Genomic DNA, 20,586 nt, shown 5'->3' on the forward strand with positions numbered 1-20,586 from the left:
ACCTCTGGGTGCTTTTCCCATTTCTTCCTGTGGTACTACTCTGAGTGGATGAACTCACATACTCTGTAGGGACAGATCCACATCCATTCTAGCGCAGGGGCAGGAGAACCATTTTGAGGGGGGAGGAGAGCCATCTTGAGGGGAGGCAAACTTGCAGAATTGGGCATGCAGCTGGCATACCTGCTAAGTGTGGCGAAGTTCTTCAGTGTAGTCACTGCCCTCCCCATTACACTGGAGTCCCCATCAGGACAGAACCAACCTGCTCTTCAAGTCTTGCTCAGCAATCCTTGTCATCAGAGCAGCCTCTTCTCAGCCTTCCTGACCGGCACTTGTCAGTCTGCTGAACCATGGTCACACTGGCTGTGTCTTCGGCCATGGCCACACTGGTGAGCTGGCTGATCCCAGGAGTCTTTCAGCTTCTGGGAGGAGGTGAAGGAGTGGAGGGTGGCCACGTACACCCTGCTCCTTCGGAACTTCCCAAGACGTGTTGTTCTGGTTTCTCTCATGGATTGAGAACAGAAAAAGAAGTCTTGGTGTAGCGTGGTGAGCCCTTTCCAAGGACACAAAGGGTATGTGCTTCCACTCGAAGTGAGTCAAGGTCTCCAGTTCTCCATTTCTATGTCTGAATGTGGGGCTTCTCACGGCCTCCAAGTTCTGTGGTAGACATTGACAACAGCACCTCCACAGAAAATGGTGTTCACAGTCAACTCCAGACCTTTAAACTCCAGTGCAAGGAGATGGGAGCAACAGTCATGGTCCATGGTGGAAGGAGAGAGAGTAGATTTCCCAGTCGTGAAGTCTGGGGTCAAGTGTAGGTGGAGACCTTGAGACACTTCATTTACTCTCCTTCTCAACACCATCACCTGATGATATAACTGTGTTAGTAGACATGAAGATATTCTAAAGAGCCAGAGGCACCCCTCCCGTTGGCTGCTAAATTATTCAAACAATGGTCCCCAAGGACTTGAATTTCTCAAGGATCTCATGCTGGGAGAAAGAAAAGACAGGCAGAGGAGGAACTTGTCTCCCGAAGAGAGATTTCACACAGTTTTGGCAGCTTGTCATATTACCTTGCAAGGGAGTCTGGAGCTGAGACAATGACAGGTAGTGCCTGGGGTGGGACCACACCTTGACCAGGACAGCTTAGTTACGCCAACCCTTTGTCACCTATTTAAACCTAAACCTCATATCAAGCCCCTGAAGATGGACTCATGGAGTGTGTCACTGAACTTCTTTCTTCTTCCTCCCAAGTAGCCACATTGAATACATTTCATTTTTCTGCCTTTTCACTATTAATTGTCTCCTTATTTGGCTTATTGAGGATGGGTCTCTGAGCCTGCCTTGTTAGGACCTCCAGGACACAGGTTCTGACCCCAACAACTGCAGTAACAATTGGTATAGGTAGGGTAAAAGGGCCAGCCAAAGAATCTCACCCTGGTCCTGAAACCAGAACCAGTGGAAGAAACACTTTGGCCCTGAAGCCAGAACCAAAGAAACACCCTGACCCTGAAACCAGAACCAAAGAAACACCCTGACCTTGAAACCTGAGCCAAAGAAACCCACCCTGACCCTGAAACCTGAGCCAGTGAAAGAAACACTTTGGCCCTGAAACCAGAATCAAACAAACACTTTGACCCTGAAACCAGAGCCATAGAAACACACTTTGGCCCTGGAACCAGAGCCAGTGAAAGAAATACATCCTGGCCCTGAAACTAGAGGCAACAGGCTAAAAAGGGCCAGTGAAAGAAACACACTTGGCCCTGAAACCAGAGTCAGCTCTGCCCCTGGCCAACTAAACCAACCAATCCCTGAGCAGGAAAACCAACCAATCCCTGAGCAGAAAATCTTCTTCCTGGAAAAACTCCGCCCCTAGGAAGCCCTTTACCTGTTCAGTTAGCAGCTGTCCTTCTCCACCAGGCAGAGGCAGCCACTCTCCTGGATTCCTCCTTCCCAAATAAATCTTTCTTGGAAGAGTCTTGCGTGAAGGTCTTCTTTGGCTGGTGAGTCTCCGCTGGGAAGCTCCGTTGGGAGCAGAGCAGGAGAAGAAACAAGATACTTTTGCTAGGCAGCTCCCTTGGGGTGTGTGTATGTGTGGAGCAGAAGTGAAAACTTTTCACTGGAGCCAGAGCAGATTGCTACATTTCTGCACTGGTTTCCCCTTTAGCAGAGTGAAGCAGAAGAAGCAACATCTTGGGCCAGAGCTGAGAAGAAATGGATACCTCTGCTGGAATGTTCCCTTAGGGGAGCAGAACAGAAGAAGAAAGGGATACCTCTATCCCTTGGGGGCGGGATGAAGAGCAGAGCTGGGCTCTAAAGACTGTCTCTCAGAGAGGAGCAGGATTGCTACATCCTGTGGGAGACCATCCCCCATTGCACCCCAGCTTCAGGTATAACCTGACTTCCTGACAAGTCAGGATACCTTTCCCTCCAGAGCTGTAACACTTGCAATAGGGACTGCCTACTGTACCCACTTCACAGGTTATCCAGAGAATTAAATCTATGCAGAATACAGCTCTTAGCTCCAGAGTTGAATGTAGAAATCAGGTAGAAGGACATCTTGGGGGTTGGTTGTCATTTTGAGACAAGGACCAAGTCCAATTCCCCAAAGTGCCGATATCCCACATGCTGCAGCTCCATCCTGTTTTGTGGGATCAGGACTCAGGCAAAGGAAGTGAAAGGATGGGCGGCGCTGGTGGGTCTGCAGGCATGGTGGAAAAGTTACGAGCCACGGCTAAGACTACCAGAGTTAGAAAGAGCTTTATTAGAAAGAAACCAGGTCTGGAGAGACAGAAAGATGGTGGAGGCAGAGCAGAGAGGAAATAGAAAGAGGAGCGCAGAGAGAAAGCGTGGGGGGTCCGTGTGTGGCTTTTTAAGGTCGGGATGCAGTCGCCCGCTGATGATGTAAGATGCCAGACAAGACCGTGAGCTGTGCATGTACAGAATCCTAACAGGAAACCCTTTCCAAAATGCTCTAGAAGCAGAATAATGAGATCAGAGTGGGGCTTGTGGCCATTCACATTTGACGTCACTTGTCTGCGGGGCTCAGTAGTTAGGGTTTCTATTGTTGTGATGAAACACCATGACCAAAAAGCAAGTCAGGGAGGAAAGGGTTTATTTGGCTTACACTTCCTCATTGCTGTTCATCACTGAAGGAAGTCAGGACAGGAACTCAAACTGGGCAGGATCCCAGAGGCAGGAGCTGATGCAGAGGCCATGGAGGGGAGCTGCTTACTGGCTTGCTCCCCATGGCTTGTTCAGCCTATCTTCTTATAGAACCCAGGACAAGCAGTCCAGGGATAGCACCACCCACCATGGGCTGGGCCCTCCCCCATTGAGAAAATGCCTTACAGCTGCATCTCATGGAGGCATTTCCTCAGCTGAGGCTCCTTCCTCTGATGACTCTACAGCTTGTGTCAAGTTGACACCCAAAACCACCCAGTACAGTCCATGCCCTCTACCTTCTGAGATGGTCTTGATACACATCAGAGGCTGTCACCTTAGCTCTTGGTCCAGGATATAGCACATTGATCCCACCCTTGAAGTACTGCCTGGGCGGCACCCATCCTGGGGAGATGCTGGGTTTCCTAACCTGAGTCCCTCTCCTGCTAGCTGCTGAGTGCCTGCTCATGTGGACAGTGTTTCGATGATGTCATTGATGCCATCATCCACTGAGTGGCTCCACCATGTCCTCTACCCTTGCCTGTGAAGGTAAGACAAAGACTGGATGTTTGTAGTACTCATGTAGTACTCATTTGAAATATGCATTTTGCTATGGTTTTAGAAAGAAGTGGTAATTGAACTATTCCACTTTCCCCCCCTCTAAATTTCCACTTTTACACAATGTCCTTCAATTATACCAAGATCAAAACATACTCACTTGAAAGGCTATTTTATTATTTGTCATATCGCTGGTAGGAAGGAACAATGGATTCTGTGAAAACCCCTGGCCCTGTAGAGATGTTTGTGGACATCATTGCAGATTGGTAGTCACACCCAAGTACCTCTCCCATGACTTCTCATGCTGATGTCACTTCCTGCAATAGTCTAGCTTAGCAGCCTCTGGCTCCTAGGGCCTTCTGTGCTGTTTTTATCTCTGCTCAGTGTTTCCCGTGCATGCTTGTGAATATACACAGCTGGGAAAAGCTGACACATCCATCTCCTTCCTTGTCAACTGAGAAAGCAATGGGCGAGGGGCCTAAGCTTCCCCTAGGGGTATCCCCATCCTTTCCCCAGCAGCAGGGATGGTCTTCCTCATGTCCTGGGAAAAGAAGCTCTTTTTTCTGTTGACTTGCTGAGCTGACAGGATGTGGCTTCCCTGCTGTGGGCGGCCTTCCTGCAACTTTAGAGAACAGTGCCCAAGGCTGAAGCTTGCTGAGAGCAAAGCAAAGCTTTGCCTCAGGACCTTTGCGTGGCCCTTTATCTCCACTAAGTCGCACCCCTCCATACCCTGCATAAATGAACCTCTACCTCTGAATTTCTGTCTATGTAGGCCAAGATGAGTTATGATAGCTCCTTTTATCTCCCATGCACACCCCTCCAAAGAAGATTTACTAATGACACTTTGACCACGTGGACAACATTAACAAATCATGTTCCCAACCCAGTTTTTCTTCCATCTCATTTTGAAAAATCAAGTCCAGGATAATGAAACAGCTTAATAAAACAACCCATGCTTAGAGTCTATGTGTTTGAAGTGACAGATAGCTCCTGGTGACGTAAAAGGACATTCCCCTCACATAAATGCTCTCACCTCCTGTCAGGCCATGTCTGTCTGCACTCTTCCTCCTCTGCATATTGCATGTCTCTCCAAGATGCCTTTCATTATTGTGTTGTGACATCCAATTGGCCTGTGGGACTCTTCATCTGCCCAGGCATTCCATGAGGGCTGGTTATTTCTAGACAGCTTGTGTACAAGCAGTCCTATCTACAGGGGTTGGCCAATATTTTGTTGAGTAAACAGCTGAGTGACTGACAGGAGCTCATTCCATCTACCTGAGCAGTTTCATGGAGCAATTCATCTATTTTCTGACTTGTTCGACCCAAAAACCTAGGTGCTGAAGGTCCTCTCACTCTCTGAAGTCTCTCCCAGTGTGTGAAGCCTTCTCAGGAGCTGAAAGTAGCTGGATTGACCATTTGTTTACCTACTAGACAGCAGCCTGTGCCATTTTAAAAAGTGTCATTTCAAATGGACAAAGTTCACCTAGCCAATCCCTGTAGTCAATTAAAAATTCCTTTTGATAAAAACAGTACACTTTACTTCAAACACATAGAATCTAAGCATGGGCTGTTTCATTATTCTGAACCTGATTTGATCTTTCAAAGTGTGATGAAAGAAAAACTAGGTATGGGGACATGATTTGTTAATGTTGTCCACATGGTCAAAGTGTCATTAGCAAATCCTCTTTGGAGGTGTGTACCTGGAAGGGACAGTGGGTGATGATTAGTGACAGAGTCTTGCCTCATGACTCTAAATCACAGGCCTGTGAGACAGCAGGGCAAGGGAGCTGCTGGCCGAATTTGAACCTCGCAGCAGTGGGCAGCTCTTGGTTTGAAAGCTGCTTAGGCAGAGTGAATGTGGTTCTGTCCGTTTCCAGCCTTATGCTTCCAACAACATCCAGCCCAACTTAGCAGGGACAGTGAGAGTACCATCAGTCTTCAGGGAAATTGGAAATGAACTCATGTGACCAGCATCTTCTCAGAGACTCCTGGTAGCAGCAAGCCATGGTCAGCCCTGACTCATGTTGAGCTATTTCTAAGTGCATGCATACTTCTCTCTCTCTCTCTCTCTCTCTCTCTCTCTCTCTCTCTCTCTCTCTCTCTCTCTGTAATAACACCATCCCTTGTCCATTCAGGGTAATTTTCATTTTCATGGGACAGAAATGCCTCTAGCCAAATCACATTCATCTTTCACCTACAATGTCAAAGGCACAGACAGCTTGGAGAGGGTCCCTGTTCTGGGATTCTGAAGACTAGCTGCTGATCTGTCTGTTTCTGACCTGTGTGTTCTGAGGAAAAGCAGAAGCCATCTTCTTGCTGTCAAGGACTGAACTGGGGGATGATCTTTAAGTGCCTTCCTATGGCTGATGTTATCACCACTGGGATCTTGCTCTCATAATTAGGGTTTATATATTAGCTACAGAAAGAGAAAACTGATCTTGGTTAGATAGCCTTGCAGTAAGAGAAGCTGGCTAGTCCTTCCTGTCTCAAGGAAAACTTAACAATTTGTTTCCCTATGGCCTAGGATGTCCTCAGGCCCACAGAACAGAGCCCAACTGGCACCCATTAGCTACTGTGCCTGTCTAGATGATGAGCTTTCTAGAAGTCTATTAGTTCCTCATTTTACTTACATACACTTTTTCTCTGGGCTAGTCTTCTTTACTGAATAAACTTTTACCATATTGCAAAAGCAGTTCCAGCATTCCTTTTTTTTTTCTAGAATGTCTTTTCTGACCTGCTTGGGAACACTGAGTATATTCATTTTTAACTTCTGAAGTATGCCTGTTTTTCTGACATATTTATTGAGGAAAAAAAAACCCCTTGGCATGGAGATTGAGAAAGGTTCAAATACACAAATCCCCTTCTAAAAAGCAAGGCATCGCGTTGTAGTAAAGTCAGACAAGAGTTTTAGCAGAGGAAAGCTAACAAACATCACTGAGGGTAGAGTCCAGAGTGAACCCAGCTGCAAATGGCCTCCTCACTGGACCACAGGCTGCCAGCCAGCGCCCAGAGGATTTTTTTTTTTCAGCACTCAAAAGCTGTCGGCTTGCTGAGACTATGTAAGCTCTGAGCCTTTCAAGGTGAAGTCACTTAAGGTCCCCAGAGCTGCCTAGGGAGTCAACAGCAATATTTTCTTAGCGCAGCTTTCCTAATTCAGCTATGCAAGATGGTGTGGTTTTTTTTATTGTTTTTAATATTATTTAAATTCAGCAATAATCTTAGGTTGACCAGAGAGTCACAAAAACAGTCCAATATGTTCCTATGAGTTCTTGGCCTGCCTCCATAGTGTTGACATTGCATATGCCCATAGTGTCTTTGCCAAAAGGCAGGAGGCATCACTGGGACAAAACTAACTGAGTCATAGAGAGGACTCTGGTTTCTTGGGCTTCTCAATGGCCTTTCTTTGTGGTCACAGAGCTCATCCAGGACCCCACACTACCATCAGCCACCATGTCACACTAATCTCCAGTCAGTGTTGTAGTGTCTCAACTGTCCCAGCTTAATTAGCCCCATTCTTCTTTTTCTCTCTTTTTATTTATTCTTTGTGTCTGTCACATCATGCATCTTGATCCCATTCATTTCCCAGTCCCTTCGCATCTACCCCCTGCCCCACAACTCCCCCCAAAATAAAACAAAATTTAATAGGAAAAAAGAATAAAAATAAAAATCTCATCCTGGAAGCTACCATGTGACACAGTTGAGTCACGCAGTAAATCCCTTTGTCCGTATATCCCCACTTGCAAGTGTTCATTGAAAGAGTCATTGGTCTGCTTTGAGGCCTCTGGTTTCTACTACACTGTCAATAATTAGCCCTATTCTTAAGGAGCAGTGCTTCAGAAATCACTCCATGCAACCCACCCCCACACATCTTAGCAATACCTGTAATCTCAAACTAAATGAATATGCAAGAATAATGCATGGATACGTTGCATGCTTCTAGAATTTATTTCTACTAACAAGACATTGAGAGTCTTTGCAACTCCTGGAAATGCATAAATTATTTGTTTCCTTAAATTATGGATGGCATGTTTATAACAAGTACATATACATTGTAAGTGTACATTATAAATATATAATCCTATTTGACAACATTTATTACCCTGGTGCTGGGGGCTGAACTCCATGCTAAGCACTTTGCAATCATCTTTTCATGTATGCTTCATTGTTATCCCACAAAGAAAACAAAATGTTTTAGGTTTTCACTTTTCTTTTGTTAAACAGAAACTTAGAAAATATTTTGTGGGAGTGTTAATATACAGAAGATGAAGGCTTTTGGGGAAGAATGAGGGTCATTATTTAAAGGTGTCCTAACTGGATGATGGTGGTACCCCTAGCCTATGAGATTAAGGCTGTTCCCAGGCACACTGTTCAATACAGAAAAGCAGAGTGGGCCTCTGTGACCTCCTAGCAGCTTTCCAAGGAATCCACTGGATGTGCAGGTATTGTTGAGAGTCAAGTACTCAAGAGCCAACATACCTTAAAATGTTAGCACTCCCCTGGAAGGCATGGGCAGAGCCTTGTCAGTGAATGCCACAGTCAAATAAGTGGCAACCTGTTACAGACTACAAAATAGTTAAAAACCCAACCTGTTACAGACTACAAAATAGTTCTAAACCCAAACCCTATCTCGAATCAGCCTTGCAGACTCTGGAGGATTAATCTGTCATGAGCCGTACCTCTCCTCAACCTTGGTAACCAAGGGCATTAGCCACATCATCTTCAGTACTGGTGCCATGGCAGGGGCTGAAGGGTCTAGTGTTGTTTCTGTTCTTCCTCATTTTTGGGATCTTTGCTAGACTCCAATTAGTATCAAGTTCAACCACATCTCTCTTTCTTCTATGCTCAGCCCCTGGTGGACATCTAGAAACTTCATCTCCTTGGAGACTCCTTAGCAACTGGGGAGAAGATCCAGTGTCCCTGAGTATCAGCTCCTTCAGGCTAGGACATCACCCCATGACACTGGAACATATCTGTGCCCTTTGCTGTATAACCAGAATGAAGCTGCTTTTGAAAACAGGTACACCCAGAAGATAGGAACCAAATATTCTAGAACTGTGCACTGGAAAGGAGCACTTTCCTGAGAGCCCGCTTGGAGCCATACCCTTTGATATCATTCTGTCTTTACCCAAATGGGCGGCGGGGGGGGGGGGGCATTTTGATGTTCTTTTTCCTGCTTCCCAGTAGAGACCACGAGGACGTTTGCCTTCCTCAAGATCAAAGATGGTATTTCAAAGGGCTTCCCTGCCTTGATTTTTTTTAGATTTAACCTTATTACCCTGCCTTTCATTTGACCTAAGCTAAGGGGAGCCAGGAGAAGACTTGATGCTTCTAATTAGAGAGACACTGCATGACTGTCACCCATCTGGACAGTGTACTCCGAGTGCTCCAGGTACTGCCCCAGGAACTTGTCCAGATGCCTAAGCCTGGAAGCAAAGGAGACTTCAAGGAGGGACAACCTCTTTCGTCCACTGAATTAAACTGTGTCATTTATTTCCCATTCAATCCCAGTGGAGGTATAGAAGCTCCAGTTAACACTCAGGATGCACCAGATGGGAATGTCCTCAGACTCTGGCACATACATGTGTCTTCTAAACCCAAACCCTATCTCGAATCAGCCTTGCAGACTCTGGAGGCTTAATCTGTCATGAGCCGTACCTCTCCTCAACCTTGGTAACCAAGGGCATTAGCCACATCATCTTCAGTACCGGTGCCATGGCAGGGGCTGAAGGGTCTAGTGTTGTTTCTGTCTCCACATGACCTGGCAGGTCAAGTTTAGGTTCTGAACGCTGACTCTGCCAGCTTCTCTCCATTACTCCAACTGTGGCTTGAAGGAACTGGTTTGCTCCATCACCCTTGGAGGAACTAATTCCACAGACAACACAGCCACAATTCAGAAGCAATCTTTGACCTTAAATCCTACCATTATGCCTGGGGTGGGATTGTGTGTTCATGGGCTTCATGCACCAGGAAACCAGGGTTCATCATACTTTTTCTGTTCCTCAGTTTCTCTAGCTGTAAAAGGAGACTTGATCCTGACAAAGCCCTGGCCCCATACAAAGGCCCCTGTGACACTGACGTTGGTGCTTAGCCTGGAACAGAGCAGACTCAGTACACAGCAGAGCTGGTGCTGGGTACTGTGACTTTCCTGCCTCTGCCCCTGATGTTCCTGCACTGTGGGCTTCCTTCAGGAACTGTAGCCTAGTCCTGTAAACCAGGCAGGCTGAGAGTCAAACTCCCAGAACATACGGATCACCTCTTCAGTAGTGTCTTGTGTCAACTCTTACCTTTCCCCCTGGTTTGGTGTCTTTAGAACAGGAACCTAATAAAGTTACGCCAGGCCCCTGCCTCCCTGTGAGCTGGTCCAGCTTAGTTTCTTGCTGTGGATATCGCTCTGTATAAATAAAATGCTGATTGGCCAGTAGCCAGGCAGGAAGTATAGGCGGGACAAGCAGAGAAGAGAATGCTGGGAAGTGGAAGGCTGAGGCAGAGAGACGCTGCCAGCCGCCATGATGAGAAGCAACATTTTAAGATACCAGTAAGCCACAAGTCACGTAACAACATATAGATTAACAGAAATGGGTTGAGTATAAGAGTAAGAGCTAGACAATGGTAGGCCTGAGCTAATGGCCGAGCAGTTTAAATAATATAAGTGTCTGTATGTTTATTTTATAAGTGGGCTTCTTGGCGGGACTTGGAGAGAAAAACTCTAGCTACAGTTTCTCACTTCTCCTGCTGAGTCCATGCTTGCGCAGAGAAGGTGCTTCGTACTATTCCTAGAAAGCATGAGCCTGCCTCTGCCTCAGGACCTTTATACCACTCCCCCTTCTTTCTGCCACCTTCTTTCTTTGGTTACCATGATGTGGATCACCCTGTGTTTCCATCCCTTAGCTTACTTAGAGTGGCTGAAATACATTCACAATACAGGGTAGGGTGAGAGGAGATTCAAAGTCACAGATTAAGAGGTAATTGGGAGAGAAGGGTAAGAACTGGACTCATCAAGCTTCCCAGGGACCCGGGAAGGAGCACACATGCTTTGTAAGGCACTGGGAAGAACTGGGATGAATCACAGCTGTGGAGGAAGACCCATCTCTTAGCTCTGCCTGAAGGAGAACCAGCACAGCTGTATGGGTTGCACTGAGCTGAGGAAGTATTAGGCAAGGGACTCAGTCACCTCCCTGGGGTTGTATGGAGGTAGTGCTGGGGTAGAAATGGATAAAATCACACTCCAGAGCCACTGGATGTCCTGGTTCCATCTCTGAGCCTATGGCGGTCCCTGCGGAAGAGAACCAGTGATCTGCATGGGTTCACACTCTTTAGCCCCTGGTCAGACACTGCAGTTCCCACAACGCTGGGTTTCGGGAGTGTGCCGATGCAGGTCCCTTTGCTCTCCAATACACATCATCTCCCTGCACTCCTTAAACTGCAGTCCAAGTATCTGGCCTCCTCGGTTTCTGAACATCCCATAAGACACAATGCCTATAATCCAGAGCACCATACATGATGCAGTCTTTCACTGCTGCAAGCTTCCTTAGCATTTCCCCCACAGATCTGTCCTATCTACCAGCACCATGCACTATGAGGATTTACCTGACTCCTCCAAAATTATTTTTTATCGTGGAGCTCAGAGTTGGAGAATGCCCATCTCATCCCTCACTGCCAGACACTGACATAGAAATCTGTGTGTCCTGGGTCTGTATTCTCCTTGACTGTGGCTCCTAAGGGGCAGGAGTGCATTTTATTCATCTTACATCTTTCATGGCCTTAACGGGGCTGGCCACAGAATAGATGCCAACTGCACTGAAGAGTTTGCTTCCCACAGGTTCTACCCTTCCCTTGACCCTGTTCATAGATCCTGGCCATGGTCAGTGGGCCTTTTTCCCCCAGGAGGAGCCTCTTGATGATGAGGAAGGGTGACTCATGGGGGTTGGAGATTTGAGGCCTCCTGGAGGATGTCACAAAATTGCTTAAGCTTTCTACAGACCAACTAATGTCTTGACTCACAGCGTCAAGGGCACCTGGAGCCGGCCTTGGCTCTTGACCCCAGGGAAGAGAAGCCTTCACATCCATGTTTTGTAATGCCCAGGGACACTAGTTTGTTTTTCAAAATTAGTTAATTAATTAATGTCTGGAAACAAGGCCAGGTCTAGTGGCTCTTCAGAAGTAAATTGTTGGCCCCTGTTGCACTGACCCAAAATCAAGGCAGATTTTGTCCTTCAGCAAGCACAGAAGGGCAAGTTGTGCTGATCTACTTTGATCACTAAGCTCAGAGACCATCGTACCTGGCTCTACAGGTGTTCAGGTGTGATTCTAGTCTCTGGATTATCTTTTAACCATATTCCTTACTTGAACTGTCACTGGCTTGAGGTCAACCACAGTGATGACCAGAGGGGAAGAAGGGGTCAGACAGATGGTCAGCTCTGTGCAGGGCCAGGGCTCAGTCACCAGCCTCAGCTTCCTCTTTCTCATCTCAGGACTTCAGGATGTGTGCTAGGACATAGACTGTCTTCCTCTCTTCCTTTATTCTTGCTTCACCCACCCAAGGCTTGCCAGCTCTCCTACCCATCAGCTCTGCAGTCATACCTCCTTAGTGGAGCGTTGACCCTCACACCAAGCAGATGCTTCAGTTCTCGCCCTTGTGGCTCACATGCTCTGTAGGTTCACAAGAGGATTTCCCTGGGATGTCAGGCTGGGAGCTTTCAGAGTAGTTGACTAGTACTTCTTGGGTTCAGGTGCTTTTATGTACACTCCAGTCAATGGTCCTGAGATACTACAGTATATTGAATCAGTATTCCTAAATGAATAGACATGATGCTTATTTTTTTCTCAACTTGACACAAGCTAGAGCCATCTGGGAAGAGGGAACATCATTTGAGAAAATGCCTCCATCAGCTTGACTATAGGTAGACATTTTCTTGATTTAATGATTTAATTATTAATGATTTAGTGGGGTTTATGTGGGAGGGTTCTACCCACTGTGGGTGGTGCCACTCCTAGGCAGGTGGTCTTGGGTGGTAGGGGGAGTCTTAGCGAGCAAGCCTGGAAATAGTTTTTTTCCATGGCGTTTGCTTCAGTTCCTGTTTCCGGGTTCCTGTCTTGAGTTCCTGTCTTGGTTTCTCTCTATGACGGCCTATAAGCTGTAAGCCGAAATAAACCCTTTCATCCCCAAGTTGGTTCTAGTCATGGTCTTCATCATAGCACTAGACACCAAACTAAGACATAAATGTGTACAAATGAAAGCCATCATTTTAAACTATGATCACCAAAAAAGCAAGTTAAGTCTGGTAAGTGACAAACACTATCTACTGTTGCTAGGGGTATGACCTGTGCTATCTACAGGAATCAAAGGCTTTGGCCCTCTGCTTGCATGTCAGCAGAGCACACCATCATTAGGAAGCATTCATCTCTCTTATTGGTTGTCCAATGCAGAGTGGTCTGCCTTGAAATAATATACAGACCACCAACAAAAACGGACTTAGTAGGTTGTATTTTTATATAATGGTGCATACACACACACACACACACACACATACACACACACACACACACACACACACACACACACACACACACACACACACAAATGTATATAACAATGATAACTAAAGAAAAGGGAGTTATCAACTTAAGAGTTGGGGAGGACATAGGAGTAGTACAAGAAATGCAGCTGGGAGGGGTTGGAGGGAGGAAAAGGGAGAAGAAATATTTCAGTAGCCAAAGAGGCATGCATCAAGCAAATGTCCTATCTACCCCACCTGTCTGATACCATCAAAATGTGATTCATAACACAGTAGAAACATCTTCCTGTTTTCTCAGAATATGGATGATGTCCCAATCTGAAGAGTTAAGGATGGATTGCTATCTAGTGCGAGAATGGCAAGTCTGTCTACAGAAGGACCCATTCCATGTGAGAGAAGACTAGGGGCTTCTGTAGGAAGGTCAGATGGACAAGAGGAATGGGGAATGGAGCTAAGACATTAGGTTCCAAAAAGATGTCCATGGAATGTGGAGGGACCTTGGAGGAGGAGCACAGGGAAACTCTTCATTCCACAGAGACAGAAGAGTACCTAAGACCCTGGTGCCTCACTTGCCTGAGATACCTACAGCGGCTAGATGGTAGCAGATGTGTGGAGCTTTGGTAGGAGATGGGAAGTGCATGGGCTTCTTAGGCAAGGATGGGTAGCTAAGTTTCCTTAGGTGTCCATTCAAGAAAGCTGCCTATTGGATGTGCAGGGACCAGAAGATGGTGCCTGCAGGTGGGCTGTCTGGGCCATTCAGAACAAGATGATAATAGGTCATCAATATTAGGTAGGACATGGTTTATGCTGGTCTTGAGCGAACTGTTTCAAGGGGCACCAATCAGATGATTTGTAAACAGAATCCAAGCACAGCTGAAGAGAAAGACATCTGCTTCTGTCTTCATCCTTTTTCCTGCTGCTGACCCTAGAGAGTCCAGAGCAACAGAGGGATTGCTGCCATGGCTTTGGAAGGCCGCTTCTTATTCTTCTTCTCTATTTGCTGGTTCCCAACTCCAAAGATAATATGGCTGGTTTGGTCTGTGTGTTCAGAAGTTTAACCTTACTCTGGGCTCTTGACTGTTTCTGAAGTGGAACTTGAAGCTATGATGCCTATCAGAGGTGTCATTCAGGGGTGGGGAAGGGAGAGATGGCAGACAGTGTCTTAGAAGCCTAGCCTGCAATTATACCCGACCAAATTTAGCTGTCCCATAAAGGTAACAATTACCAGCAGGACTGAGGATCATCAAGGCATCTGCCCAGATCAAATGTGCTCTCTGGATGCTTCCAGCTTTAGGCTAAGGACCCTTCAGGCTTCTGTTCCATTATTGCACTCACCATTTTGCAAGTCATAGTGATGCCCACCCAAGTCATGGCTTTCTGTGACTATGCTGTGCTGTGTCTTGTTCCACGCTAGGATACAGAGATGATGCAGACCATCAACAGACAGGGCTCCTAAGTATTTTGTGCTTTAAGTCAGAGACAATATGCTCTTGCTTACACCTTGTGCAGCCAGGGAAGGGTTCTTAGAAGAGTGAGTTTCTGGTGTGATTCATCTCCAACAAGTAATAATTCTCCAGAGTATAGCACATACAGAGACTTGGAGGTAAGGAAGCTATAGAAGTGTGAGGGCATAGTAGTATGACGTGGCTTGAATGTGAAGAAGTATAAGAGGGGACAGGTGAGAAAAGTGAGCTATGGGGAAACACCATGTCTATTCACAGACTTTGTTCAAAATTCCTTTCACCCATCTGTTGTAGATGAGATATGAAGGTCCTGGGTGTGGCCAGATCCCGTTGCTAAAAATGCACTCTAGCTGGGGAGGTGAGGAAGTGATGTTAATCCCAGCAATTGAACAAAGCAAGCTGCAGTTGCAGCCATCCAGGAGAGAGGCTGTGTGAAGGAGGCAGAGGCTGGGAAGCAAGCACTATTTATCCATTTACTGTGGAAAGAAGGGATTTGCAGAGAGAAACTGCGCTCTTCCTTGTGATGGAAACACTACGTGATATCTTCCTCCTGTGGATGTGGAGAAGAGGGACCTAAGAGACTGAAAAGCAGAGGCATGAAACAGAAAACAAATAGAATGTTATCTACAGGAGCGTGGCTTGTGTGTGGAGATAGAAGGCAGAGAGCCAGGGCATGTGGGACTAGACCCATTGCATGTGGAACTGGACTCAGCTGTGCTGAATCCCACCCTGACCCAACTTCTCCAAAAAGATTGGATTTTGATATTCATGTCGACAGATTTCTAGTGTAACATAGAGGGGCAATATTTTCCATACATGGGCTTAGTGTAACTGTATTTCCCCTTTTATGTAGAAATCCCTCTTCTAAAGGGTTTTCAAATGATTCTGAATTGTGTGATCTTTGACCCGGACCTTTTTTGTTTATTTGTTTCTTCCGTAGAGAGACACTTGGAGCGGGATTCCAAAGCAGCAAGCTGGGTGTCAGAAGCAAATGCCACTTCATACTACTACTTACTTTTTATGGATTGCTCCTCTAGTTAGCATTATCAATCATCTCTGGAGAGGGGGGGGGGGGAGAGAGAGAGAGAGAGAGAGAGAGAGAGAGAGAGAGAGAGAGAGAGAGAGAGAGAGAGAGAGGTTGATTTAACTGCTATCATGATCCAGGATAAAAAATAAGGAGCTGGGGAAAATATCCTTGCAATTTAAAAAACATGCTTTTCCATAAATAATAAAACCCAGTAGTACCAACCGGAAGGAGCTAACATGAATCCACAGCTCCATGGACCAGAGCCGCTGTTCCAAGTAACTGTCAAACAGGGTCCTAAGCAAAACACTACCTGCCACTGCTATTTTAAGCACGTATGGATTGAGACTCAGGAGACTGACATCCTCAAGGTAAGGAAGACTTGTGGACTGCTCTCTCAGTGGAACTGTATGATTCCCAGTCAGACACTACCAGGGCAGGTTATTGGTTTGTGGCTTCAGCACCAGCAGAGAAATTTGGTGTTCAGTAGTGGAGAGGGTGGGTAACATACAGGTGATCTGCACTTGGGAATTCAGCCATGACTCTAAGTATTTGCCAGAGTCAATTCTCTGCAAGAAGGTTTGCAGCATCATGCTGTGACATAAGGCATCCTTTCCTCAATTATGGCAGTTAAGAATGCGCCATGCAGGGCTAGTAAGTTGCCTCACCAGGTAATGATGCTTGCTGCCAAGTCTGACCATCTGAGTTTGATCCCTAGGATGCACACAGTAGAAGAAAAAACTGACCTACACACACACACACACACACACACACACACACACACACACACACACACACTGTGGTACATGTGCCCCCACCCATGGCCACAAAATAAATAAGTAAATGTAATTAAATGTTCTAAAAAAGGTGTATCCTAGGCATTCTCAGACATTATAATAATAAATACTATGCTGGGCACAGCCCTACTAGATGCTTCCAGAGATGATGTTTCTAATCTGAAAAACATTGACTTAGCATTATTTGGGGTTAGTTCATTCCTTGTTGGCAGAGAGAGGCTGTTTGAGGCACTATAGGCTGTTTGACATTGTCCCTGCTCTCACCCACAATCAAAAATGTCCCTTGGGAATAGCCAAATGTCAAGGGGGAGAAATGTCCACCATTGTTATCAGAAGTATTGAAACAGGTAACTTGGTAATGTAGAGGTGTAGCTAGAGTTTTTCTGGTCCTGCCTGGCCCACAGTCAGGACAAATCTCTCTAACCCGCCAGTCCCGCAGCCACTCAGACCCAACCGAGTAAACACACAGAGACTTATATTGCTTACAAACTGTATGGCCGTGGCAGGCTTCTTGCTAACTGTTCTTATAGCTTAAATTAATCCATTTCCATAAATCTATACCTTGCCACGTGGCTCATGGCTTACCGGCATCTTCACATGCTTCTTGTCATGGCGGCAGCTGGCCTTGACTCCTTCCGCCTTCCTGTTCTTTCTTTTCTCCTCTCTCTTAGTCCTGCCTATACTTCCTGCCTAGCCACTGGCCAATCAGTGTTTTATTTATTGACCAATCAGAGCAATTTGATGTACAGACCATACCACAACATAGAGGGAATACAGCCAGCCTTCTCTCTAGGGTTCAGTGCCGTTGGAGTCAATCTACCATGGGTTGGAATATTTTGGAAAAGAGAATTCATCAGGTAATCCAGTAGAAGTGATATGCATGAGCGCTTGAGAATGTATGGAAGTGTTCCCTGTGTTTCTCCTCTGCCATGAGTCAGGTTTGTCCTGCATAGGTGGTGCTCCTTGCTTCTGGAATGAAGAGGCATGGAACAGACTCCTACTTGCTGTTTGCAAATGGATGTTACCATCCACCCTTATCTGTGCTTCCGCTTTCCAAATTCAGTTACCGATGACCAAACAACCATACTTTGAAAACACTAAATGGAAACTTTCAGAAATAAATTCTTAAGTTTCAAATACATTTTGTTAGGTTATATTATGATAAGGATTTTTTTTTATCATTGATGACAATTGTTACCCTCTTAGTGGGCTTGATGTATAGATGTGGTTTCCTTATAGGCTGGTATGAATATGAAAAACAGTATGGATAGGGTTTGGTGCCATCTGTGGTTTTGGGCATCCAGTAGGAGCCTTGGAACGTATCTGTCTTGGGTAAGGGGGGGCGGATAGTGCTATAATGAGAAACAAATCTTGGCTGCTATAATCCTCCAAGGTTTTTGTGATCCTCTGTTCCTGCAGCACAAGTTTACGCTGACTGATATACTGTTGTGTGACTACAGCCAAGGAAGGGGAACGCCATGGAAAAAAGGCTGTGAGCAGGAACACCATAGCAAGGTATTTGTAATAAACAGTCCAAGGGGACAAGTGGCTGTGAGTAGAGCATGCTGAAAGTCCGAACTTGTAGACATGATCATTAGCTTAAGTAGTCTAGAAGACTAGATTCTTTCCAGGCAATGGGAGGCGTCACTTACACAGAGTTTTATGTGCCAGGAGGCCTTCCAAGTGAGATCACAGGCATCGTGGCCTTGAATCTCCCCTCAGGTTCTAGAAGGCAGATGCCTATTATTAGCAACATTTTGAAATCAGGATATGGAGGCTTAGAGCAATTAGTCACTTACATGTACAGTTCAACTGAAGCAGAGTGGTAATTCCTGTTCATCAGATCTCTTTGATGCCTACATCTTCCCACTCAGCCACAGAGTAGATGCCTGGCTGAGCTATCCGCAGGCCTGCTGATGAAAAGATAGCTTCTGTTGGTGGCTGTCAGTGGGTAAGGGTCATCTGAGCACGTTGTTTTCCTTGGCAGGCCCTGGAAGCACCAATTCTCCACAGTTCGCTCTGAGGGAGACCCCCTCTGAATGAAGTTGGCGGCCTGGCCACCGTTGAAACGGCAATGCTCTGAAATTAGAGGTGAAGGAGGCAAGCTTGTAAATTACATCCATTCACAAATTGAATTAATTACAGTTGGCTGGAGCACAGGTGGGACGAATCCAACTGGAGCTTGTCTGAAAGCAAGAGAGAAAATGACGGCGAGGAAACGGAGGCAGTGTCTAGAACCAGGGCTAGGAACATGGCGGAGCTCAGGGCGGCTGGAGCCAGAGCTGAAGCAGATTCCCTGTGGCTTCCTCGGTAGACACGCTTTCTATTTTCACTGCTCCAACCGTATGCAGCTGCCATCAGCTCTCAAGTTTCCAGATTTGTGTTTCAGCCACCATGGATATGCATGGCTCCTTTTCATTCCCAAACACCAGAGGGGCTGGGAATGCGCTTCAGTTAACAGAGTGTTTGTCTGGCAAGAAGGAAGGCCTGAGTTTGACCCCTAGCATCACAAAAATAGGATGTGGTTATGCATGCCTGTAATCCCGGCGTTTAGGAGGATCAGGAGTTCAAGGTTATCCTTGGCTATGTTGCAAATTCAAGGCTGTCTGGGGCTATATGAAACCCTGTCTGAACAAAGATAAAGTAATTTTGTGGCATTTGATTCAGCTGCTGCCTGGGTGTGGAGGCTCAGCACTCAAGGCAATTCTTCTGATGCAGGCTGGTGAGGTAGAGGGGTCTCAATAGAGACCAGAAGGTGAGGCAGCCAACTCCTTGGAGGCCCGGAACACGTGTGCCCTGGAGAGTGGTTAGATTTGAAGAAAAGCAATGAGAAGAAAAGTGGAGAGCACAAAGATCTCCTTTTCCAAGAGGGGTCCAGTCAGAATCATCTGGTGTGTGGTTCTATTACATACTTTGAATGCCGTGTTCTATGTGGTTGAAAGTGTATCACCTACGTTAAGGTAAAGTACTGTTAACACAGACCCATCGGTTATCCGTGGAGTATGTGCAAATGGTGATTTGTCCTCAAATAATACTCAGCACAAAGGGGCTTACCTGTAACTCCAATTAAAATCCAAAGCTAATCTGCAATGTAGGCGGGGCATTGCTGATTGCTGCTGATGGCTTAAAAACTGCTTTGATACATATACACATATATGTGTGTGTATGTGTATGTATATATGTATATGTGATATATGTGTATGTAAATATATACACATATATATGTATGATACATATACATGGGTCTGTATCATATAGATATATGATATATATGTGTGTGTGTGTACTTGTTTGTTTTTAGTTGACACATTATGAATGTTTGCATCTATGAGTACAGAGTGAAATTTTAGCATACACTATGCATACAATCAGGGTTAAAACATATTTATTGCCTGAAATGTTTATCACCTTTATGGGTAGGTGTTGGTAACATTAGAAATGCTCTCTAGGATCTGTTTTGAATTAAATGATTAAATGTTGTTCACCATAGTCACTTTGTCCTATAAGACATTTTAGAATCTGGTTGCAATGGTGGGGTCCGCTGTTTTGAAGTTGCAGTGACTGCCTTAGTAAAACACCTCTCGCATGCACCAGAAGTTCGCCGTTTCTCCGCTGGCTCATTTAGCTGATCTCAAGTAAATCCAAACTTTGAGACCCAGCAGGGGTGACCCGAGGTCAGCCGACCTTTGCCTTCTGCCCACTGAAGTCTGAACCCTCAGACAGATTTATCTGATTGGAGTATGTTCACTGAAGACACATGCGTGAGCCTTGATGGAAAGTCAAACGAGCAGTCAGAAACTATCTGGAAGGCAGGAAACAGCAGGATAAAGGTAAGATCCAGGTGCTCACAGGCATGCCAAACTTTGAAAGCCTCGTAGGGTGATTCAGGGCAGGAGTGAGCGAGGCCAGTTGGAACTTGATTTGGCTCCTGAACTGAAGCAGCAATTTCTTTATGCTCCCTTTAAACAAAACAAAACAAAACAGGAAATTGACACAGAAAACATCAGTTCCCTGTCTCTTTTTGATAATGCCTTCTTTTTTTCTGTCTGGTTCTGGAGGGTTCTCTGGTC

General features: G+C 45.9%; 1 long non-coding RNA gene across 1 annotated transcript; it reads left to right on the top strand.

Moving 5' to 3' along the window:
* The first annotated feature begins 15,834 nt into the window (after window positions 1–15,834).
* Window positions 15,835–20,005, top strand: LOC128116241 (uncharacterized). Its single transcript, XR_008220419.1, has 3 exons — window positions 15,835–16,090; window positions 17,936–18,031; window positions 18,504–20,005. It is a non-coding gene; the product is annotated as an uncharacterized LOC128116241 (long non-coding RNA).
* The last annotated feature ends 581 nt before the right edge of the window (window positions 20,006–20,586 follow it).

This window comes from Peromyscus californicus, unplaced genomic scaffold, assembly GCF_007827085.1.
Source record: "Peromyscus californicus insignis strain IS unplaced genomic scaffold, ASM782708v3 Scaffold_20__1_contigs__length_68692818, whole genome shotgun sequence".
NCBI lineage: Eukaryota > Metazoa > Chordata > Mammalia > Rodentia > Cricetidae > Peromyscus > Peromyscus californicus.